Here is a 26,133-nt window from a genome sequence, read left to right on the forward strand (position 1 = left end):
GTTTTGTTTTTAACATCATATTTCACGGGGCGGGGGAGAGGGGAAGAAGCAATCAGGGGAAAGACAAAAATGCACACATGTAGATGATATGAATTTAATCCAACAATAAAATGAGGTTCTCAAGTCACTCTAGACTTTCCTCATTTCTACCTCCATACCCTCTAAAATGGTAAATGATAAAAGAAAATAACAGAAAACTATAATCACTTTCTAGTACATTTTGGCCTCAGGAGAGGCCAATCACTACCATTGACTCTACATCCGCGATGTGCTGGGCGTTTACAGACACAACCCCATCGTGACTCTGTGAGATGAGCCTTACTGTCCCCATTTTACAGATGTGACAATTAAGATTCAAATAATTCAAGCCATTAGATCAACATCCTGCTGTCAGGGATGGCAGAGCAGGCGCCCAAACCCATCTCTGCCAAGACTCAAAAGCCCTGATTTTACTTTCATTACACCGTGCTGTGTGCCTTCCAATAGTCGATATTCCCTTTCATTTTTCATAAACATCTGGGCTCCACAAATGAGTGAATCTGATAAAGAAAATCTCCACCAGGCAGTTTAGTAAATTAAAAAAAAAAAAAAATCCAAGAAACTATAGTCTTGAAGTATACAGTGTCAAAAATAGTACCTCCAAATGTTAACTCAAAGTAATAAACAAAATTGAGTGGTAAAGAACTCAACTGTACAATCCTCTACAGTCATAAAAGAAATACCGTGTAACTATTTTAAACAGCCATAACATCTGAAGGGATCTTAAAGATGCAACTGGCAACAAATCAATGAGAGGAAAAAAATGAATTCTTAAAGTCACTTTCTAATACTATCTATCTTTAAACATTTCTTACTGTGGACAGTGTACAAAACTCACCCTCTACATGTCAACAGAGGAATAAGACAAACCAGAGCCTTTGTGAGCAGGCTGAGATTTTATTATTTACTGAATTCTCAAAAATTAGGAAGAGCATTAAATTTGAAATACAGGCCGCTGCTTATTCCAGTAGTAGTAGCACTAACAAGTCTGGAAATGAAATACAAATTAGAAAATGGAACGATCAAATCTAATCTATATACCAATAAATTTACTCCTAAAAGAGAGACCTAGGTACAAACAGGTCTGCACTTTCTCCGCCACTTCTTCCCACACAGTCTGGGTATCAAGACCTAAACTACTCTGACCACACGTCCCAAACAATAAGGAACGAGAGCTCCTTCTACCAGGTGGACACAACCTCCTCCATCCCACCTCTGAGAAAGGGAAGTGGTCCCTTGCAGGAATCTGCATAAGCCAAGCTGCTGAGCAAGGAGACTTGAGGGCCGTACCTCAGGAAACATGCACACGTACATACAGATCAGGTAGAGGAAACAGGGAAGGAGTCAGAGAAGGAACAATTGGGAAGATCAGAGAACAGGAGTACACGGAGTCCCCAAGAACCAAAGAAGGAAAAGGTAATGAAAGAAAGGAGCTCCCTGACAGTCAGGAAGGAAGATAAAGAAGCTTTTGCCTAGATACCGGACACACTGCCAGGTAAGTGAGCCACTCTCAAAATTTTAACGATACAAAAAGACCCCAATTATCTTTTTTTCCTAAAGACACATCCCTAATAATATCTTGTATTTTGAATCAAAAAATTGATTCAGACAGTATTACAACTATTCTTTGAAGTAGAATATTTGACTGATGGTCAAAAGAGACCATCAGTCTCTTTTGCATATAAAAATTATATGACTGAGGATTAAACATGTATGTTATTTTGTTCCAGAGATCACCTATTAAAATTGAGGACCTTTTAAAATCTATTCCACAACTCTACAAATCTATACACATACGTATCACTAAAAAGACCAGGAGAAATGACAAAAATCAATTGAACAAAAAGAAAGAGCATGCAGCAAGGAAACAGACCTTTAGTATAAAACTATAATTCACAATGCTAGGATTTCCCCGGTGGCCCAGAGGCTAAGACTCTATACTCCCAATGCCCGCGACCTGGGTTTGATGGCTGGTCAGGGAACTAGATCCCACAAAGCACAGGTAAGAGTTCCCATGTCACGACTAAAAAAAAAAAAAAAAATCTTGAGTGCCACAACTAAGGCCCAGTACAGCCAAATAAATAAAACAAAATAAATATATATTCTTTAAATCCACAATGCTACCAGTAAACTCGTGGACAGGGTTCAGATATATCCTTTGTCTTGAGAAAACATGAGCAGCATAAGCAAACAGACTTGACTGGCCTCATTTAAACCACGGTTAATTACAGTTAACCGTTATCTAGCCTGCAAAGTACAAAACATTTCACTTCTTTTTCCACAAAAGAGGAAACTAACCTCAATTTCCCACTTCTCCAGAAATTATCGCAGATGTCATTGAAGGATGACCAGACACCACTAAGCCAGGGGCCCACTGAATGGAGTTTCTCCAGCAGACCTCCCCTACCACACTGATTTGAAAAATATGTAAGTTTAAATTTAGAGGGCTTGTGGGATACACAGAGCCTGCAGCCCAGACCCTGAGCTCCCCTCCAGACAGAGAGACAGGCTCACTGAAGAGCAAACCCCTTACATAGACCCTATCTATATATCCAGAAAGGGTTCAAATGAGACTTTCAGCAGCTAAGACTGAGCTGAGGAAGCAGGGCTACTGCCAGATTTTTCCTTCTTGAGGTACTGACAGGCAAAGCTAGCAAGGCAAAAGGTATGAAAACATCAGGCTGTTTTCCAAGAACCCTGACAGGCCTCACTCAAGGTTGCTGCCAAGTCCGCTGACGAGACCGCTCACAAGTACTATGAAACTGCTCTCCTTGACCTCAGGCAAATACTAAAGCTTTCAGCTGAACACTGCTGAAAGTACTTGGGTGTTTTTCATGTCTGTGAGGTAGGCATTTCCTGGACCAAACTTGGACGTGGTAGCCCTCTAATAAAACTGATCACAAAATGGCACAGATTTTTCTTTTTTTAAAGTCTATTTAAAGATGATTCACTCCAAGAAATTCACAGCAGCAGCATTATTCACACTAAAAGGCAGAAGCAACGTCCCAGAAGCAATCCCAGCGTCCACCAACAGACAAACAGAAAAGTACGGTGTCTACATACAATAGAATATTATTAAGCCTTAAAAAGAAAGTAAATTCTCATATATGCTATAATATGGGTGAATACTGAAAACATGAAATAAGCCATATATAATGACAAATACTGTATTATTTCACTTATATGAGGTACCTAGAATAGTCGAATTCATACAGCAAGTAGAATAGCCAGAGGATAGAGGGGGGAGGGAATGGAACGTTATTATTTAATGGGCACAAAGTTTCAGCTTGGGATGATGAAAACATTCTGAAGACAGATGGTAGTATTGGTTGTATGTAAGTGTGAATGTCCTTAATGCCACTGAATTGTACACTCAAAAATGGTTAAAATGGTAAATTTTAAGTTATGTATATTTTACCATAATTAGAATAATAAATAAAAGATGTTTGTACTTTCTAAAAGCAAACTATAGATTTGCTTAGTCACATCTTAGAAATATATTTTAGACCTATACAAATACAATATATGTACATATATTTCTGAGGATCCAATGCAATTGTCTCCAGTTACCATTCTTGGCTGAAGTCCCATCTTTGATTTTAACATAGAAGGCCAAAGAGCAGAAGGCTTTCTTCAAACGTCATTCCTGGCATTCGTGAACAAGCATGTGATCAGTGACTGCATCACCACTCAGGTTACACATCAGCATGGCAGCATCAGCAATATGAACAAGGCACATCCTTCAGACAGTTTCTGTTAACATCCAAAGACTCATTTCCAAATGCTGGTGAGCATTCCAGAAGCATACCTCAGAAGAAAACACTCCTCCACCCAAAGGCAAACCATGTGACGCCCAAGGGATTCTGTCATGTACTTACACAAGATGTTCAAAGACAGGATGGGAAGGCTGGTTATTACATATTTGAGAACGCTGTTTGCATAAAAGGAAATTCTGACACTGCACTTTGCAGATAACAGCATTGACACAGGACTGACTAACAATATCAAACACCCTGCTTGCTGACAACCCAGGGCTGCTTGTAGGCAAGGTAGTCCATTGTTGGGAACTGAGCTGCCTTGAAGGAGCAAACATTTCTCACATATTACCTCCGTAAAGATTCTTTTGTCATTCTTCCCCAGGGGAGATGCTGAAATTGGTGTGCAGGTAGTGAAAGCTGAGCTGCAGATGGAGATTTGGAAAACAGCTTTGTTATCTTAAAAGCCAGTTACCCTGCTCCACTGCCACACTTCCGGAGCCCAGGCTTAGGGACGCGCGATTCTCTCAGTTGGCTGTGGGAAGCGGCAATCGCAGGCCAAAATATCAAAGCAAAATGTGTATAAGGTTTTATTCCTGCTTCTGAGATCATCTAGACATATTCTCCTCTGCATACCACACTAAGCCAGGGTGAGGGATAACGTCAAAGGAAACTGTAATATCACCAAGGAAATCTTTATGTCCAGGAGTTAAAGAGGAAATGCCAGTCATTGCTCAAAAGTTCACGAAGTTGGATACAAACTACCCCTTACAGGATCTTAGATGGACAGCTAGCCAAAATAATAAAAAACAATTCAAAAACCAAACCAAATAAATAACAAAATAAATGAATAAAAGCCTTGCTCCTACCTCCTCCACCTCAGCTGAAAGTCAACATCTACCCAGGTTCAAAAATGTTCACAACACTGATCATACATGCTGAAAAATGAAGTTCTTGTGGCATAATGTCAAACTCTGTTATAATTTTTCATATTAGCATTGTTAATAACATTTATAAAATTTCAGATTTATATTCCATATCTCAGAAGTCAATTTTAGAAACAGTGATATTTAGATTTTAACATTTCCATCCTTGGGCATTTGGTCAAAATGTTTATTCAATGTGCACATCTAGTATTTACAGAAAAAATGGGAGGGAAACACATCCAAACAACAGTATTAATAGTTATCTCTGTGTGGTGGGATTATGAAGGATATTCTTTCTGCTTATATATTTTCTAAATGAAAGAGGAGCAAAAGGAGTCAGAGAGAAAGGGAAGGAACAGGCTAAGATGGGGAGAGGAGGAGGAGAAGGTGAAAAAGTTTTTCTAAAAAGAGAAGCCAAACTTAGGTTAAAAGGCAAGTAAGTGCTAAGCAGCCTTGAACAGCCAGCACAGGCTGCCCCCTGCCTCCAGCAGTTACCTTCACATGGACTCTGATAGTAGCTGTGCCCCTAGTACTCTTGCCTGGAAAATCCCATGGACGGAGGAGCCTGGTAGGCTGCAGTCCACGGGGTCACTAAGAGTCGGACACGACTGAGGGACTTCACTTTCGCTTTTCACTTCCATGCATTGGAGAAGGAAATGGCAACCCACTCCAGTGTTCTTGCCTGGAGAATCCCAGGGACGGGAAGCCTGAAGGGCTGCCGTCTATGGGGTCGCACAGAGTCGGACACGAGTGAAGCGACTTAGCAGCAGCAGCAGCAGCAGCAGCAGCAGGGATCCTGCCCTCAAAGCCACCCTTCCCAGGGATTGCCTTCTTGAACATTTTAGCCCAAACTGTTAAGAGTCCATGTGACCGAATTTTCGTCACATGGGCCCTACCTCACTCTGACTTGGGCCCCTGACTTGCTGTCGTCTATGGTGTTTGCCACCATGTGGAGGAGTGCTTCATTCTTAGAAATCATCTAGTTTCAATCCCTTCCTGGAGCCTGGCGAAGCCTGGACTGGAACCTATGCGTCCTGACTCCCTGATGGGCATCTTATCCACTCAAGTGCGTGGTCGTCAGGCCCATCTCAACTGCTCTGTCTGGAGAGGGAGCCCTGACAGCAGAGACCCACATGCCTTCCTGTGTGGATCCCAGGAGCTGGCCTGCTCGCACACGGTAGAAGCTCCCAGGGTTTGGCCAAGAATGCAGCCCTTTCACATGCTCACCAAATGACAGTCTGACTGAGCGGGACAGGCAGCCACACTACCAGATTCAGTGATTCAATTCCTCTTCCTCAAGAAATCTGCTGCCTGTTTGTCTTTGAAGGAATCAAGCTTTCTTGAAGCTTTGTGGGGCCATCAATTTGAAATGCAGGCTGGTGTTGGGCGCAGACCTGCTTGGAAGAGCTGTCCCTGGGTGACCGGGAGCAGCCACAATACTGCCTCGTCGAAAAGATGCCCAGTTGGGCGTCAGGACGCACAGATTCCAGTCCAGGCTTCGCCAGGCTCCAAGAAGGGACTGAAACTAGATGATTTCTAAGAATGAAGCACTCCTGCACGTAGTGGCAAAAACACCACAGACGACAGCAAGTCAGGGGCCCGAGTCAGAGTGAGGCGGGGCCCACGAGGGGCGACAGTGAACAAGAGGCAATTCCAGGTGACTGCTGACTGGGCTTGTGACAACTCGAGCCAGAAGGGAGAGCAGGAATGTGCCCCGCTCCCCGTATGACGGCGGCTTCACCACCCTCTCACCCGCAGAGCCCCACACTGCAGTGGCGAAGGGAAGATGGTTTAACACGAAGGCATTATCAGTAAAATATCTCAGTGACTGACCTCAAGCTCGCCAGAAAATCAGTGATCTCAGGTCAAGGATGTAGCCAGTAACGGGTATAAGACAAAACCTGACTTCACAGGGGGTTGATCGTGCCTGTTAAGGAGTCACTGTTTTTATAGTCCTCTTATGAGCATTTACAAAACTTAATGAGAGAGTCGATGTGGCTTGACTATTTTGCTAGGATACCGTAGGCTAGTCAAAGAGCAGGAACCGTATCTGCCTAGTTTATCCCTGGGTCACCAGCACCCGGCAGGGCTCCTGGCACATAGTAGGCACCCAACCAGTGTTTTCTGAAGAGTGTATTTCTCACGAATGCTGTATAGAACTCTTTATACATAACAATCTATTTTGGAAAACTTTCTACAAATATTCCTCTGGTAATCTTCTTTTTAAGGGTTGCCCAGTATTCCATTATTTGGATATATGTCATTTGCTTAACCAACCCCAAACTGTTGTATACTAGCTTTTCAACTTTTCACTATGACAAACATCTCTGTGATAAATAATGGTCTTAATTATGTCTTAGAATAACCCCTAGAGTAGAATTGCTGAATCAAATAACTCAGTATTAATGCCTTTCCTCTTAGAAGTTACCCTCATCTTGAGCACCAACTGTCATGAACTCTATTATTTGGGTAAACTACTGTGGAAGTCTCAAGCAGAGGAGTCTCCTAAGACAGGAGACTTTGACATCAACAGCCTAAGTCCTACAGTGTCCTCTCTAGACCTGTGTACCTGTCAGACCCAGAAATCTGAGAAGCAGCATCTGCTCCAGTGGTCTGCTCTCCTCCCGAGGCTCAGCCTTCTCCTGCTCGGTGGAGGACAAAACCACACTGCAGCATCACACATGCCTCCCCTACTCCTCTCCCAATGAGTTGGCTGGTCTTCCACCATGCTAGCTTCATCTTTTGCTTCTTTTTTCCCAGAGGAATAACTGAATGTGTTCCCACCATAAGACATAGCAATGTCAAGTCCCAGATAACTGTACTGAGGCTCTCAGCCTGTGTCTGCCTCCCCGCTTTAGGCAAATCACATCTCATTAGTTCCTCTAAAAGGGGGACAGACGGCAATAAGGAGAAGCCCTCAACGGCCCAATTCTATCTTTTCATCCACTTTCATAAAAATAAACCTTTCAGAGCTCTTCCCGGTGGATTTAATGAAAGCTTTAGACACTCTCGCCAGAAAAATGCACACCCAGAATGACAAACCGGATTTAAGTGGCTTCCTGAAATTCATCTATGGACCCCGATAAGAACCCCTGAACCACTGATTGGGTCTTCAAACCAATGGCCAAAAGGAGGCCTGAGATATTCCTGGGGTGTTCATGCGACCCCATCTCTGTCTCTAAAATCAGAGGGAGGGGAAAGTCCACCATGTCCAGGGTCCCTTGGAAACCTGGAAGTCAGCTCAGCACAACTGCTGCTAACTCTCCAGGGCCTTTCAGAGGAACTCAGGTGTCACTGCACAAAGAGTGGCAGAGCAGCAGATGCCAACGACCCACCCTCTGAGGGGCACAGAGCCCTTCCCGGCACAGGAAGGCTTTGACTCCCGATCCGCTGCCAGGCCTCACACTTGCTGCCTTGACCGTGGTGTTCGCCCCGTCACCAAGAACACTCACGCACACGGAGACTTCGTTCACACCTGTATCCTCAGCCTCGTCCAAGCCAGAGATGCTGGTATAGTCTGAAGGCCTATACCAGAGACTGAAGCTGCCACGAAGGCTCCCACAGAGGGCAGTGACATACGTGGGCCATTCTGTGCACCTGGGACCTTAGGGTGAGGAGACTGAAGTCAAACATGGGGAACACGGACAGGCTCTGGGATAAGATGAGGAAGAAAAACAAGGGATCAGATGACAGACCACAAGGTAAAAAAAATCCCAGCAGCTCATGGCCACTGAGTTGGGGACAGATGGACAGTCCCAGGGCACCAGCCCTGTCTCCCTCATGGACCCCCAGTCAAGCGAATGGTCAGCGCGCCAGCAGGGCACCACCCCCCCCAGACCGTAACCCTCTGCCAGCACCCCCGTCACCTCACAACAGGAAGCAGCCCCCACAGCCTCCTGCAGGCACCAAGGGCCTCAGGCAACGGCACCGGGACACAGTGCTTATTACTGCCACTTCCCACAGGAGAAGGTCCACGCCTCAAAAGCACCGCACCTGTCCCCTCTTGCCCTCTCTTGGTCTCAGGTGACAGCAGCAGCCTGTCTCAGGCTAAAGGCCACGGATTTTCTCTCAGGACAAAATGTTTCTCTCAGGATACCGAGCAGGCCGGCCGGAGGCTCTCCTCTCCTCTTCCACTCACCCAGCCTGCCCATCCCTCCTGGTTTCCCTCAGAGCAATAGACTCTGCCCTTCTGGCCTCAAGCCCCCTCTTCAGACTGCTAAGTCGCTTCAGTCGTGTCCGACTCTGTGCGACCCCATAGACGGCTTTTCAGACTGGCCTCAGGCAAACCCTCAGCCTATGTTTGCCGGGAGGGTAAAAGCACCTCTCCCCTCCAGCTGCTTTTTCTCTCCCCTTTTTGATACCTCTGGCCTCTGCTACTGTCCCCCGCAGCTGGAAGGGGGAGCCCTTCGGCCAACCCTCCCCTCCTCCTCAGGGGAGAGTCTTCGTGACTCTCTCTCCACCTCTCAGCTCCTGGGACTTTTTCCTTCCACCCCCAAACGTCACTTGACCTGTGACCCTTGGAAGTTCCATTCCTAACCTGAGTATCATCCAACCAGCCCCGCCCGCCCCACCCCCACCAGCTTAGCTGAAGAGCACCCCCCACCCTCACCCCATAACCTGAGATTAACGGTATCATCCCATAGGGTTTGTCCTCAGGCAACATTTGTTATAACATCCTTCTTGGATTCACACAGCGGGCCCGTGAATCAAGCACTGAACGCTGCACATTTTGCACCTTTAGCTCAGACAGCCTGCCAGAAGGGACATGGATCACAAGTTGTAAAACACGATGGTGGAGAATCAACCGCTTACTGCTGTTTCTATAAAGTGGTTTGGATACACAACTAACAGGATCCGGGAAGGCCGTTCTGAAATAACTTTTTTTATTAAAAGAATAATAAACGGCTGATGAAAGGGACTTCCCCAGTCACTCTTTCAGGTGTCCCCCAGTGACAGGATGTGGGGACCAGGCGACTAGGAGTCAGCTAAGACAAGCTCTCCACTTACAGATAAGGAAGCTGAGGCCCAAGTTCACCAAGGTCATACCCCGGCTGGCAGCGTATTTGTAAAGGCATTAAGGAGAGGAGGAGGAGGGAGAAGGGAGGGCAAGGAAAGTGAGAAGTGCAAACCACCGAAAACAGAACTGAAACTGGAATTTAGCACTTTGCTAGAAATTCAGGGCAAACAGAAACTTGCTTTTAATAAAGAACCTTCCTTTTAAAAGCTGATATACCTTAAAGATAGAAAGCCACTCGTCTTCTGCAGGTTTTATGCTCCTAGGAAATACTAAAAATTAGCCACAGTTGTCAGCCAACTGGCACGCGCCCCCTGACCTCCTGAGTGCTTCAGAAGGGCACTCCCAGCTCCGGATTCTTACAGCGTCTGTGGGCCCTCTGCAGTCAAAATCCCCTCGCTTAAAATGGAAACCACAAAAACAAAAGGAAACAAAACCAAAATATGCCAGATCTAGTTCCATCTGTGCTACCCTACGGTATCCGCGTCTCACGAGCTCTGGCACGTGGGGAACCAGGAGTGGGCCACCTCCCTGTCCAGCTCCCCTGCCCCACCCCAGGGGCCGGTGTGCAGCTGCGTGGGGAACCAGAAGTGGGCCACCTCCCTGTCCAGCTCCCCGGCCCTGCCCCAGGGGCTGGTGTGCAGCTGCGTGGGGAACCAGCAGTGGGCCACCTCCCTGTCCAGCTCCCCTGCCCCGCCCCAGGGGCTGGTGTGCAGCTGCGTGGGGAGCCAGCAGTGGGCCACCTCCCTGTCCAGCTCCCCTGCCCCACCCCAGGGGCTGGTGTGCAGCTGCCACGCTGTGCCCACCACTTGGTGGCGGCTTTACCTGCAGATGTGCCTGTCTCCCCCACGAGCCCCTTGGGAACCCAGACCCCGTCTCACGCATTTCTGCATCTCAAGGCCCCACAGGGGTCTGGCCCATAGCTGACCCCCTCCACTGCTGTAAAGTCCAGGTTGAGAACACCTGGCCTGTCTGGCCACCCCAGTCTCCCTTGGCCCTCTCCCATCCTCTCTGCCCTGCCACATCACCTCACCAAGCAAACCAGCTAATCTCAGCTGCTGGGGCCACAGGAGAGCCCCGACAACGAGCACAGGGAAAACTCTGGAACGTTTCCTCCCAGTTTACCTGCATGATCTTCTCTGAGGTGATCCTAAGTCACCATCTCCTAAAAAACCTTTCAATCTGAAAATGTTCTGATTCCTCAGTTTCCTGTGTAACATTGCTGAGATGAGGGAAATGGCGTCTTTTTTAATCGCAAAACAGAAAACTTTGCCTGGAGTAACAGTGGATCATGCATTTGGTGAGGGCTTTCCACGTTCGAGCTAAATTTGGACACACTGTGGCTATTTCACCTCACAACTGGAGACAGGCACAGCCCTTCTCTTTAAGTGCTTTCCTACAAACAGGTAATTTTCTACTACAATTAGTCCCGTCAAATAAGACAATCTTCTGTCTTTCTACTCTCAGGCTATGCATTGTCATACATTTTTAATTTCTCCATGTGTAAAGTTTCCCAAACGGGTAAAACGATGGACACCAAGCCTTTTTGTGCCTATGGCAGGGAGTAGGGAGGGTGGAAAATGACAAAATAAAAACAAATCAGGCATCTTCCTAGGATGGAATGCACTAGATGGCACTTCATGCTTCTAATATTAAGACTTAACTTGCATTTCCAAATTTTCTCTCCACCCTGGGTCCTCATCCATCTAACCCATATCAGAAAACACTGGCAAGGACAGAAAGCATTTTCTCCACTGCCCTGGCCTGGCTCAGACATCCCTCTGCTGGCCTAGATAAAGTGGACCACGTGACTTCAGTTTTTATTTCATGAGGTGGACAGTATTTAAAATTTCTGAATCTGCAATCGTCTCACCTGACTGTAAGTAGAAGTAAGAGCAGCTGACTCTTCACTTACGTGAGTATTGATTATGGAAGTGGTTCTCAGAGTGGTCCCAGGCCAGTAGCATCAGCATGATCTGGGAACATGTTAGACATGTAAACCATCAGGTCCCAGCCCAACCTATCGATACTTGCCTCCAAAACTCCGGTGGAAGTGGACCCAGCACAAGTGCTTTAACAAGCCTCCAGGTGATTCTAATATGTGCTGAAATCTGAGAACCATCCATGTAGGCTGATAAACCTCCAAGGTCACAGGATTGCCCTGCTAGACTAACGTGTGTTTCCCGATTCTATGTAATTATAATGGCGCCATACCAACAGCACTCACCCTGGTAATTGCTGCCAACTGGCAAAGGCCTCAAACACTAAATTTCTTCAGGGCCCTCCTACTTAGTTGGGCAAATTACTTGTACTCCACACTCATCTCTAAAAGGGGATAATAATAACAGCCATCTTATAGGATGGTCTCAAGAGTCCAGGGCTTACACAGGGTCTGGCACACAGTTTATCTTCAACAAGTATGAATCCCTATAATTACTACACCTGTGCTAAAAGGTCTAATCAAAATAGGAATACAGCAAAATAAAACCTGCTTCTAGCATGCTGATGTGAAACAGGAAAAGATGAACATCGCATCTCCTTACAGGACATCAACTACACCCCAGCGACTCAGTGAGTGAGAGACTAACATCACCCTGAACTCTCACCTTTTTCCAATGGACTTTCCTTCAAAACTACCCTTCTAACTTTCTCCTTTTTCCTCTATAAAATAGCATTCCTCTCCTTTACCTGTTGGACTTGCCTATGATTTTTGCCATGGCTTGCTTGTCCTGAACTGCAAGTCTCTGCTATTCCCAAGGGACTTCCCTGGTGGCTCAGACGGTAAAGAATCTGCCTGCAATGCAGGAGACCCAGGTTCAATCACCTGCCTGAGGACATTCAGGACCAAGAGACAGTGCCTGAGAGACAGTGCCTGGCTTCACAGTCTATCATGCATTTACTTGCTCAGCCTACACCCTAAGTTCCCACTATATGCCCGGCAATCTGCAGGGGGAAAAAAAATTCTCTCTATAGGACTGTGCCTCCAGCAGTCTTTCTGGACATCCAACATCTCTGGAGCATAAGGCCTCACACACCTCAAGGGAGATACGAGAGGAAGGCAATGAATATTAGCAACAGTAGTCATAAGAACAGCATTTATACTGTGATGACCTTCTGCCAGGAACTAAGCACCTGACAAAGGTTTACTTACGGTCCTCAGCCTCTGAGGTACCTGCTGTTATGAGACCCACCAGTGAGGGTTAGGGAAACTGAGGCATGGAAGGCCTGCATAGCTTGCCTAAGGTTCCACAGCTCCTAGATAGTAAGGCCAAGACCTAAGCCCAGGAACAGTGCTCTTAACCTCTCTATTAAATGACAGAGAGCTGTTAGTTACCTAGGCAATACTAGTCACTTATCACTGATTCCAAAGCAATGACTTTTAAGACAAATTCAGGCACAAAATCTACCATCATGATGTTCAACACCAGGCTCCCAAAATCTTGGACAGAAATGCTAATTACACTTTGTTTCTAAATCTAATTCTACTCAAATCAAGTCAAAACTCTTCCAGACTGGACAGCTACATGCAAGAGAATGAAATTAGAACATACACAAACATTATATACAAAAATAACCTCAAAATGAACTTAAGACCTAAATGTAAATAAAACTCCTAGAGGGGAACATAGACAGAACACTCTTTCACATAAATCACAGCAATCCATTTTTGGATCTGTCTCCTAGAATAATAGAAATAAAAACAAAAATAAACAACTGGAATTTAATTAAACTTATAAGCTTTTGCACAGCAAAGAAAACCATAAACAAAATGAAGACAACCTACAAGCTAGGAGAAAAATATTTGCAAACAATGTTACTGACAAGGGCTTAATTTCCAAAATATACAAACAGCTCATACAGCTTAATAGCAAAAAAAAAAAAGTCCCTATCAAAAAACAGGCAGAAGACCTAAATAGATATTTCTCCAAAGAAGATATATAGATGGCCAAAAGGCATGTGAAAAGATGCTCAACATTGCTAACTATTAAAGCAATGAAAATCAAAACTACAATAAGGTATCACCTCACACCAGTCAGAATGGTCATCATTAAAAAGTCTACAGGTAACAGATGCTGGAGAGGGTGCACAAAAAAGGAATCCTCCTACACTGCTGGTGGGAATGTAGATTGATACAGCGACTATGGACAACAGTATGGAGATTTTTTAAGAAAGTAAAAACAGAGTTATTATATGATCCTGCGATCCTAATCCTGAGCAAATATCTGGCATATCCTGGACATACATATATATCATATATATCTAATTTGAAAAGATATATGCACTCCAATGTTCATCATAGCACTATTTACAACAGCCAAGATGTGGAAGCAAACTAAATGTTCACTGAAAGGTAAATGGATAAAGAAGATGTGGTGTATACATATATACACCATATATATATATATATATATATATATATAATCAGCCATAAAAAAGAATGAAATAATGCCATTTGCAGCAACATGGATGGACATAGGGACTTCCCCAGTGGCTCAGCAGTAAAGAATCCACCTGCAATGCAGGACACCCGGGTTTGATCCCTGGGTCAGGAAGATCCCCTGAAGGAGGGCATGGCAACCCATTCCGGTATTCTTGCCTGGAGAATCCCATGGACAGAGGAGCCTGCCAGGCTATAGTCCATGGGGTCGCAAAGAGTCGTGCATGATGAAGCAACTGAGCCCACACACATACACAGATGGACCTAGACATGCTGTGAGCTAAGTCAGATATTTGTCTTACGTGAGGTAAGACAAATATCATGTAACATCAATTATATGTGGAATCTGAAAAAATGACACAAAAGAACTTACTTACAAAACAGAAATAGACTCACAGATATAGATACAAACGCATGGTTACCAGAGCGGGTAGCAGGAGGGGGACGGGAGGAGAGATGGGTGACAAATTAGGAGTTTAGGATTAACATACACACATTACTATATATAAAGTAGGTAAACAAAGATGTTCTGTTTAGCACAGAGAGCTTTATATAGTATAACAACATATAATGGAAAAGAATCTGAAAAAGAATACATGCATGTATATGTATAAAATTTAATCTCTTTGCTATATACTTGAAACTAACACAACATTGTAAATAACTATACTTAAATTTAAAAGACTCTTGCTCTTTGGAAGAAAAGTTATGACCAACCTGCTGCTGCTGCTAAGTCGCTTCAGTCGTGTCCGACTCTGTGCGACCCCATAGACGGCAGCTCACGAGGCTCCCCCGTCCCTGGGATTCTCCAGGCAAGAACACTGGAGTGGGTTGCCATTTCCTTCTCCAATGCATGAAAGTGAAAAGTGAAAGTGAATTTGCTCAGTTGTGCCCAACTCTTAGCGACCCCATGGACTGCAGCCTACTAGGCTGCTCCATCCATGGGATTTTCCAGGCCAACCTAGACAGCATATTAAAAAACGGAGACATTACTTTGCCAACAAAGGTCCATCTAGTCAAGGCTATGGTTTTTCCAGTAGTCATGTATGGATGTGAGAGTTGGACTATAAAGAAAGCTGAGCACAAAACAATTGATGCTTTTGAACTGTGGTGTTGGATAAGACTCTTGAGAGTCCCTTGGACTGCAAGGAGATCCAACCAGTCCAACCTAAAGGAGATCAGTCCTGCGTGTTCATTGGAGGGACTGACGTTGAAGCTGAAACTCCAATACTTTGGCCACCTGATGCGAAGAGCTGACTCATTTGAAAAGACCCTGATGCTGGGAAAGATTCAGGGCAGGAGGAGAAGGGGACAACAGAGGATGAGATGGTTGGATGGCATCACCAACTCAATGGACATGGGTTTGGGTGGACTCTGGCAGTTGGTGATGGACAGGGAGGCCTGGCGTTCTGCGGTTCATGGGGTTGCAAAGAGTCGGACATGACTGAGCAACTGAACTGAAGTGAAATTTTAAAAATTAATAAAAAACCACTCCTCACCGAGCAGCATTTCTCCCTACTCCTTACTCCCCTGGCACCATACCACTTAACCTTGATTATAAGCCATCTGCCACAAAGAGTTCCTTAATTGTTTCTTTTTTTTTTTTTTTTTAAGATTTTTGATATGGACCTTTTGTAAAGTCTTTATTGAATTTTTTACAACATTGTTTCTGTTTTATGTTTTGGTTTTTTAGCCACAAGGCATGTAAGATCTTACCTCCCAGACCACGGATCAAATCCCCATCTCTGCATAGGAAGGCAAAGCCCCAAGCACTGGACCAACAGGGAAGTCCCTTACTGTGTCTTATATATTGGTCTTTTCTTCCCTAGTCACAACGAGGTAGAAGCATGGACTTACATGAGTAGACTTGGGGAGCGCTACACAGTTAATCAGTAGGCTTGTTCACTTTGCTTTTCTGACACTTCTTTATTATCAGTCCCTAAGAAGTAGAAGTATGAAGTCTGTGCTATTTAAAGTCAGCACTAGGGGAGGTACTGGGCTTCCCTGGTGGCTCAGCTGGTAAAGAATCCGCCTGCAATGCGGGAGACCTGGGTTCAGTCCCTGGGTTGGGAAGATCCCCTGGAGAAGGAAAAGGCTACCCACTCTAGTATTCTGGCCTGGAGAATTCCATGGGCTGTAAGTATAGCCTATGGGGTCACAAAGAGTCAGACACGACTGAGCGACTTTCACTCACAGGAGATATATGCCACCTACATTCACTAACCAGCAAATGTTTCAAAGTTGTACTCCCTGCCTCTCCTACATGATCTCATTTAAAGCCCTCAGCAGCTCAGCAGCCTTGGGGAGGAGGCTGCAGGCATCCAGCCTGAGGAAGGAGAAACCTGGGGCCACCAAAGGAGAGAACCTGCCCAGTGTCACTTAAGGCAAGTGAATGGAGAATGGAGATTGAAACAAGATCTGTCTCCCAAGCCCATACACTCTGCCTTCCTCTAAAGTTCAGACTAAGTCCAGGTTCAAATTCTCATCAAAACAATACATTACTTTTGTTTTAAAACAAAATCTTATGATAGAGAAAATTTAAGCTCAATTGAATGTCATTAGAAAAAGATGGGACCACTATGTTTATGGACAGCATTACAACTAGGGAGGAAGAGGTGTCAATTCTCCCCCATGTTAGACTATACATTCAATGCGATGCCACTGCATTTCTAAGACGTTGTTAAGAATTTGATAAGCATTCCAAAATGTGTATGAAAGAGGAAAGGTCCACAAATAAACAAGCTCTGAAATACAAGACACTGCCGAGCTATAATAATAAAAATAATCTGGCACAGAAATAGACAGATGACTGGGACAGAATAGAGAACTTAAACCCTGTGAAGAATCTCAAAATCTGAAAATGCAAACGCACCTGTTTGTGGCAGAAAGCAAACCAGTGGTGGCCTCCTGAGTCTGGAGACAAAAGTGAGATGAAAGGCAAATGAGAAGTTTTAGTGTGAGGGAAATGGTCTGGATCTTGATTGTGGTGGTTTCAGAGGTACACATCCTGTCAAAATTCATCAAACTGGGGGCTTCCCTAGAGCCTCAGATGGTAAAGAATCTGCCTGCAGTGTAGGAGACCCGGGTTCGATCCCTGGGTCAGGAAGATCCCCTAGAGAAGGGAATGGCTACCCTCTCCAGTAGTCTTGCCTGGAGAATTCCATGGACAGAGTAGCGTGGTGGATTACAGTCCACCAGGTCACAAAGAGTTGGACACCTCTGAGCAACTAACACTTTCACTTTCTGGTGGTCCAGTGGTTAAGACTCCACGCTCCCACTGCAGAGGGTGCAGGTTCAACCCCTTGTTGAGGAAGTTCCACGTAGCATGAGATGTGGCCAAGGCAAAAAAAAAAACAAAAAAAAAACCATTAGATTGTACACTTTAAATGTACAAGTGAAGTTTACCATACAAAGATTATAAATCAATAAAGTAGAAAAAAATAAACATAAGGGAATCTGATGAATGACAGAGGGAGTTCCACATTTATCCCTAAAATACTAGGGATATAGTTTAATGATTTGGGGGAAACTGGCTCACAAAATGGAGAAGGCAATGGCACCCCACTCCAGTACTCTTGCCTGGAAAATCCCATGGACGGAGCAGCCTGTGGGCTGCAGTCCGTGGGGTCGCGAAGAGTCGGACACGACTGAGCGACTTCACTTTCACTTTTCACTTTCATGCATTGGAGAAGGAAATGGCAGCCCACTCCGGTTTTTCTTGCCTGGAGAATCCCGCGGACGGGGGAGCCTGGTGGGCTGCCGTCTATGGGGTCACACAGAGTCAGACACGACTGAAGTGACTTAGCAGCAGCAGGCTCACAAAATGGAAAGGAAAAAAATAACCCGGATCCCTTCCTTATACCATGTATTAAGACAAACCTCAAACAGATCACAGCCGTCATCGTGAAGGTAAAAGTAGGCAGTTGATAAAAGAAACTATAGAATATATTTGTAACTTGGAGTAAGGAAGAACATCTTAAGATTCTTACTGTGAAAAAGGCAAAAAGTAATGGCATTGGGCTGTATCAAAATTTTAAATTTCTGAAATTACCACTGAAATTGTCAAGAAGCAACAGCTAGACCTAGACATGGAACAACAGACTGGTTCCAAATCGGGAAAGGAGTACGTCAAGGCTGTATGTTGTCACCCTCCTTATTTAACTTCTATGCGGAGTGCATCATGCAAAATGCCGACTGGATGAAGCACAAGCTGGGATCAAGATTGCAGGGAGAAATATCAATAACACCAGATATGCAGATGACACAACCCTTATAGCAGAAAGCAAAGTGGAACTAAAGAGCCTCTTGATGAAAGTGAAAAAGGAGAGTGAAAAAGCTGGCTTAAAACTCAACATTCAAAAAACTAATATCATGGCATCCAGTCCCATCACTTCATGGCAAATGGATGGGGAAACAATGGAAACAGTGACAGATTTTATTTTCTTGGGCTCCAAATCACTGCAAATGGTGACTGCAGCCATGAGATTAAAAGATGCTTGTGCCATGGAAGAAAAGCTATGACAAACCTAGACAGTGTATTAAAAAGCAGAGACATTTCTGAAAAATTCTGTCTAGTCAAAGCTATGGTTTTTCCAGTAGTCATGTATGGATGTGAGAGCTGGACTATAAAGAAAGCTGAGTGCTGAATAATTGATGCTTTTGAACTGTGGTATTGGAGAAGACTCTCAAGAATCCCTTGGACTACAAGGAGATCAAACCAGTCAATCCTAAAGGAAATCAGTCCTAAATATTCATTGGAAGAACTGATGCCAAAGCTGAAACGCCAATACTTTGACCACCTGATGTGAAGAACTGACTCATTGGAAAAGACCCTGATGTTGGGAAAGATTGAAGGCAAGAGGAGAAGGGGACAACAGAGGATGAGATGGTTGGACGGTATCACCAACTCGATAGACATGAGTTTGAGCAAGCTCTGAGAGTTGCTGATAGACAGGAAAGCCTGGTGTGCTGCAGTTCATGGGGTGGCAAAGAGTCGGACACAACTGAGTGAGTGAACTGAACAGAACCATTGATAATCTCATTCTGCCATTAGATGACAGAATGAAATTAATATCCAAAATATGTAAGACATCTGCAAATCAACACATTAGAAAAACAGACTACAGTCAAAGAAATTGTAATAACTAACAAATACATTAAAAGGTGCTTAAATTCATTAAGAAATTACCTAAATTCACATTACAACAATAAGGAGCCACTTTATAGCCATCAAGTACTGAAAAAATTAGAAAGATGGTTAATATCAACCACTAGAGAGGATGTGGTGAGTCAGGAATCCGTCATGCACTGCGGTGAGAGTGTCAGCCAATCCAGCCACACTGGAGACTAACTTGGCAGTATTTAGTAAAAATGGGGGTTTGTTCTCTTTAACCCAGCCTTCCCACTCCTGGGTACATACACTTAGAGCAGTGGTCTTCAAACTTTCCTAGGCACCAGTCTCCAAGCTTGTTCGTTGTTCAGTCAGTAAGTCGAGCCTGACTCTCTGAGATCCCATGGACTGCAGCACACCCAAGACTTGCCCTAAAACACAAACTGATGGTCTCTGTCCCCAGGGTTTCTGATTCAAGAGGTCTAGGTTCGATCCTGATTGTATCTTCCCAGGTGAGGTTGATGCTGCTGGGTGTGGACCACTGTAAGAACCACTACCCTAGAGAGAGTCTCGCAGGTATCATTAAGAGATGCTCCAGGATAGTCCTTCATCACAGCTTTGCTCATGGTAGCAGGAATGGAGGTGAGCTAAGTGTGCATAATTAGAAAAATGCAGCAGGCCAGCCATACCAAGTAGCAATGATAGCAAGGCACTGGATAAACCTATGCCAACCACAGGTAGCAAATACATTGCTGAATGAAATTCTTTCAACTTTTATGAATGTCTGAAAATTTCCATAATAAAAGTTTTAATATTGAATGGAAAAGCAACTGAATCAAACTATAGCAGCACAGCACTATTTACCTAAACTAAAAACATGCACACAACACCTTTAACAAGAATACAGACATACCCAAGAACACCCAACTCGAGAGAGGAAGTTCCTCTGACAAAGAGGGAATGAGACTGGGAAAGAAGGAAAAATACAAAACAAGAAAGGGGCTTTGTACAGGGAGATCTGGTGCCCCAAATTGAGGAATGTTAACTCAACCCCAGCACCAGAAAGTCTAAAAGGTGAAAACCACCTCAGTTACATTTACACTTAACGTTTGCTTCAGTGAAAGCCCCCAGCAGCTTTGCGGGTTAAGCGGGACAGATCAGCTTGCTGTGGAAAGAGAGAAGGGGAATCTTTCTGAAATACAAGATTAGGGTGATTTCAGATCCCCCAAATTCAACCTGCTACTGAGCCCTGTGTGACATATTGGTTTTAAAAAGAAGTTGGAATGGGGAGGGAGGAGGGCTCAGGATGGGGAACACATGTATACCTGTGGCGGATTCATTTTGATATTTGGCAAAACTAATACAATTATGTAAAGTTTAAAAATAAAATAAAATTAAAAAAAAAAAAAAGAAGTTGGGATGCTTAGCTTTTGGCAAAAGATACATGTGTCTACATCTGTATCTATGTCTCTTGTCACTATGTGTGTGCATGTGTGGGTCTGTGAATTTGTCTGAGGCCATGTGAGTGTGGTGTGTTTACTGGCGGAGGGAAGAATACTAGAGAGGGCAGCAGAGCACTCCAGCACAGACTGAGCCACACACACTGATAAGACACTTGATTCTGCTTTACTGAAACCAGAAGTCATAGTTACAAAACCAAGCTATCTCCCTGACCCCACTCACCGTTCTCTTCCCCTTTCTTCACCCGCACCTCCCCCACGTCCAGTGCTGCTTCCCAACTCCCCTGTCTAAATGGGCTGATACGAAATATGGTCCTCTGGCAATTGGGTAGCTTATTAAAGTGACATATTTTACAGTCAAAATTCGTGGGATGTGGTTCAGTTCAGCTGCTCAGTCGTGTCCGACTCTTTGCAACCCCATGGACCGCAGCCAGACTTCCCTGTCCATCACCAACTCCTGGGATGGGATGTGGTAGGAGAGGATAAGTGACCATTGATATTCCCTACCAAGAGCCTTAACAGAAAGTCCAAAATCTTTAAGACTGGGCATATTTTAACAGTCCTTCCAGAAGAGATTGCTGTGGCTACAGAGACCATCCAAAAAAGGCAAAGAAAGAGCCAACTATAATCTGTCACGTCCCCTTCCCCAGCATTCCCCACCAATTCCACCATTCCCCATTTTTCCAAGGACCATCGAACAATTTATCATATGAAGTGGTGGGAAAGTGTATGGGACAATTAAAAAATAAAGGCCATTGTTAATAGAATTTATGTGAGAAAATGCAGCAGCTTTAGGTCAGAAAATGCAGCAGCTTTAAGTCAGCAAGTCCATGCCAGAAAAGTATGTCTTTAGAGGAAGAAGAAACAGCTCAATAACTGGAGGAAGGAACAGAATAGCAAAGGTAAAACACAGAAAGAACTGGACGAACACTCCAGCCGCCCTCAAAGACAGGGCCAACTATCCCCCGTGCAAATAAGCGAGAATTTTTATTTTCCAAACACTGTTTTGTCTTTTCTATGGCAGCACTTTTCATTGATAATGTGATAATAAATGCTTAGGAACTCTACGGTTGTCCTGAAACGTTTTGTACAAAATGAAGTTTTGTAAATAAAGCGTTTTGATATGCAATTAGACCATTTTCTAGGTTTAAAAATATATATATATATAACAGTTATATGTAGGAGTCTTCAAGATTTTCATGAGATAAGTTAGCAAAACACGCCTGCCTGGTTTTTCAGCTGACCTGAAGGATGTGTCACAATTTGAAAATTAAGGGGCCTCACCTGGAAAAAGTAAAAGGGTTGAGGCTTCAAGCTAAAATTGAATGTCTAAGGTCAACATAAGCAATTCTGACATTTGAAAGCATACAAAGTTCTTTAAGTGTCAAAACTTACCAACAAGCTTTTATTATGAAAAATTCTTTAAATTTCAGTCGAATAAACATTTATTGAGTTGGGCACTGTGCAAAATGCTCGAGATCCTCCAATGATTAAGACACTTTTAATAATTGTGTCCTTTTAATGTCAATTTATCTATTCCTTTAATTTTTTTCATGCTTTCTGCTATTTGAAATAGCTCACTACCAGCAATGAAGAGTTGCAGGAATAGACCCTACTATTTAACTAAAAATGTAAATTTCTAATCTCTGAAGCAGAAACAGAAGGAACAGACTATTTCTCTGCTTTACATATTGCTTTTTCTGCACATTAATAAGCTGTGCGTGGTGGCAGCTGCCACTTCCTGCTATTCAGAGGGTAACAGAACTGGAGAGGTTCAAAAACATGCTACACACTTTAAGAGAGGCGGGGAAGGAACCCAAAAGACCAGGGCCTCCTGTCATACGCAAAAAGCAAGATAAGGAAAGTCAGTTGCTACAGGCAGAAGTCTCCTGGAGATTCCCCAGAAGCTGGCGCTTCTGACAGCAGGCACAAGCAGCTGCCGCTGGCTTGCTTGGCCAAGGTATGGCTTCAGGGCTGGAAAGTTGCCACCTGCTGAATCACTAAACATCCCTGGGCTTCCCTTGGAGCACTGACCAGACGGGGACCCATCCCCCGCCCGGCTTCTCCCGTCAACACCTTACTCCCCGAACCAATGAAACGCCCAGCCCTCTCCCCTTCCGCACCAGCCAAAACAGCCAACCAACCTCGCTCTGTCTGGGCAGCCCCAGGCAACTCCCACCGCTGCTACGTCACTAGTCCCACTCCTCTCTTTCTGCCCGCTCGGTCCCCAGCTCCCTGAATGTTCAACCCCCGGTGCCAGGAAGCGTGGGGAGTTCACAGCACACCATGATAGGCACCTGCCACTTCCACACCCAGGGAGCCAACCCCAAAACACCCCCAAGTCTGCACGGAAAATAACCTGCAAGCAAAATAACCTGTCCAAACAGCTCTGAAGGCCCGGAAAGGTAAATGTTAACGGAGCTAGAATAGTAAGCAGGCCCCATAACACGGAAAATAAACTTCCTTTTCAGAAAAGCAGCCTTCACTCTTCGTGTCGTAAGAGTGTACCGCTGAAGTCGCTACTGTCTGAAGGTGAAATGAAACATCTGAGAAGCTCCTGCAAGGATTCTCCACTCCCTCCGGCCCTGGCAAGACTCATCCCGAATTTTACTCGAAGCTCCGGAGACGGAAACAAGCTTTAACAAGAAGCCTCCAGTGTGTATCCGTTAGCGGACCAGGACACAGTATCAGACCCACCAGAGGAAGCAGAAAACCCGAGCCTGGGCTAAGAAGGTGGGAGAAACAGCCCTGCTGTCGCTGCTCTGCCCTTGACAAGTCGCCTCGGAATCGCGGAGACCCCTCATTCACGGGAAAAGCCGCGTCCTGGAAAGAATGTCCAGCTCCAGGCTGGCTGACGGCTCCTCCAAGGCCTTACCCCGAAGCACCCTCAAGCGTGGGGGCAGCCCAGCCGGGTGTCAGAGCCGCCCCCAAACCTGGAGGCTGGCTCAGAGAAAGGGGTCCCACCTGTTATGTTGTCCACGGACATCGAGCGGGGGAGGGGGGGCGGGGAGGTACCCCGAAACTCAGAATGCCTGGCCAGCTGCGACTGGACCCAGAGGTACCAACCGTCACGCCGCCACCAGGTGGGGGTAGGGCCGTGATTTGGGGTCGGATCTGCGGGTCTCCCGACACCCGCCCGCCACTGTCCGAAGGTTCTTCGGCCCCGCTACAGTCCGCTCGCCCAAAACCGACACTAGGCAGCCTTCCAGTCCGCACGCAGGACCTCTGAAAAGGTGCCCGCTGACGCCCCCGCCTTTCTCCCCGCCCCAACTAGGTCCAGGAGCCCCGCAGGCGGCCCGCCCCCTCGTGGCCCCGAGAACAGCTGCGGGACCGGCCCCCCCACCCCCCGGCCCCCAGAGCGGCGGCGCGGGGGGAGTGCCAGCCAGGTACGCGCCAGGCACTGAGCGGACTGCGCTCACGCCCCCTCGCCCCGGGGTTGCCGGCACACCTTTTCTGGCGTCAGGCCAGGCCCCGGAGGTGGGTGTCCGATCTGCTCCCCAGCGATCGGCTCTCTCCCGCCGCCCGACTCACTTGCACCGGAGTCGCGGCAGCCGCCGGAATTCCGCTCGCCGAGCCCCCAGCCGCGGAATGAAATCCGGGGCAGGGCAGCGTTGGGGCTCTGTACCCGGATTGCGCTCTCTGTCCGGCTCGCCGGGCACTAGGAGAGAGCAGCCTTCCCTGGCCGGCCCTTCCCGCTCCCGTGCTGCCCCTCGCTGCCGCCGTCGCCGCTGCCCCGGCCGCTGCCTAGCTGGTGCGAACGCTTCCGACTAGCCACCGCGAGCCTCCCGGGCTGCCGAGCATGCCCAGTCCGCTGCCCGAGCCGGCCCAGCTGCCCGCGCTACGCAAATCCGCTCCTCCGGGTGTTCGCGGCAGCTGGGAGGGCGGGGCGGACGGGCGGGGTGTGCAGGGAGCTCGTCCCCGGACCCAGAGGGACCCCGGCCAGACCGCGCACCTAGGGGCATGCGAGGCTTGGCACCCTGTTATTTCATTTTCGTAGCTGAAAGCTCGGGAGGCGGCTGTTTCCTCCACCGAGAAGAGAGGCCCTGCTTGCACATTTTTCGGGGGCCGTTTAGTGAGGCCGGACTGAAGCCAGGTTTTACGGTTGCGGACAGTATTCCACTTGGGGCAAAACCAGAGTGTTGAAGAGCTGGAGCTGGTCAGAACAGAGAACGCAAACTCGGCCTTCTGGAGACCCTGTTCGCAGGCACGAGTTTGCCGGTTGACCGAGGATTCTCTTTCCCACCGAGCCTAGGAGTACAGCACTTGGAATTAACTCGTGATTGATCATAAACAAACAAAATTTAAATGGCGGACCTCAGACTCTACGGTTCATTTTCAAACCTCTATTCACAGACTCCCACCCCAAAAACAGGGAGCGAAGGCGAGCAAGGCCTGGAGTACCTTCAGTTGGAGGGGGGAGACTCGGGCCCGCCCCCCGCCCCTCGCCCCTTCCCGGCCCCACCTCCTGCCGACCCGACGGAGCTGCGGGAAAAAGCTGGAGAGCCGGCGCACTTGGGCCGGAGCATTGCGCATGCCCAGTGGCCGGATCTGGTGCAGGTCGCTCGAAGGAAGGTTTTTTTCGGCTGCCAGAGCCGGACCCCTGCGCCCGGGAAGCGGACGCCCGGGCGAGCTCTCGGCTTTCTGCAGTGAGATCCTCCCTTCCGGTCTGTACCGCTCGGTACCCGGGTGGCGGAGAGGCAGCCTAGGGCTGCGCGTCCCGCGGGGTCCGGGACTCGGCGAGCGGGGGAGGGGGCGTGCGGCGGTATCGCCGTGACACGTGACTGTCCGCGGCGCTCCGGGCAGCCATCTTCCGCTGGGCCCTTGGTTGGTGGGCAATCGGGACGGACCGGAGAGTTGGCAGAATGGGAGCAGAGAGCTCGGCTCCCCGCCACGCCCTCATGCCGGGCTCCAGCTTCTGATCCGCACCTGCCTCCGCCCCGGCCGAGGGCGCTGGAATCCGGGCTCTGGTCCTAGGTTTCTGAGGGGACAGGCTCCCGCGAGGGCTAAAAACAAACGGCTGCGAAATCGAGAGGGCAGGACTCCGGGGGTGCATGGCCTGTGCTTTTTCCCAGAGGCGCAAGTTGGAGAAAGGGGCCCCCTTCTGTAAGGCAGTGACGCCGTTGCTCCAGCTGCTTCCCTGTTCTGATCTGTTCCTGCGGAGATATGGTCGGTCGGCAGGAACATCTGGACAGAGGCCATCGCTATCCCTGAGATGTAATATCCCCGGGCCCCGGCCAGTGCACAGTTGGAATAGTGATGCTAATAGTGAACCTTTATTGATGTCCTGCCACGAACCACTTGGGGGTCCCTGTGGCCTTAGGACCAGATGAGTCGCCATCACCCGAGAATTTTTTAGAAATGCGAAATGCTAGACCTCCAGCATTTTGAATC

The 26,133-nt window shown here is 46.7% G+C and overlaps 1 protein-coding gene across 9 annotated transcripts in view; it reads right to left on the reverse strand.

Moving 5' to 3' along the window:
- SGMS1 (sphingomyelin synthase 1) overlaps positions 1–24,409 on the reverse strand; it is a 327,599-nt gene extending 303,190 nt beyond the window's left edge. For 6 of the 9 annotated variants that reach the window (XM_055559872.1, XM_055559873.1, XM_055559879.1 and 3 more), the window contains exon 1: positions 24,191–24,327. The gene's annotated coding sequence lies outside the window, so the exon portion shown is untranslated. Of the gene's footprint in view, positions 1–24,190 lie in introns of all 9 variants that reach the window. The other 3 variants (XM_055559870.1, XM_055559869.1, XM_055559868.1) reach the window with 3 other exon arrangements.
- Between the last annotated feature and the right edge of the window lie 1,724 nt (positions 24,410–26,133).

The sequence above is a fragment of the Bubalus kerabau genome, chromosome 22 (assembly GCF_029407905.1).
Source record: "Bubalus kerabau isolate K-KA32 ecotype Philippines breed swamp buffalo chromosome 22, PCC_UOA_SB_1v2, whole genome shotgun sequence".
Lineage (NCBI taxonomy): Eukaryota > Metazoa > Chordata > Mammalia > Artiodactyla > Bovidae > Bubalus > Bubalus kerabau.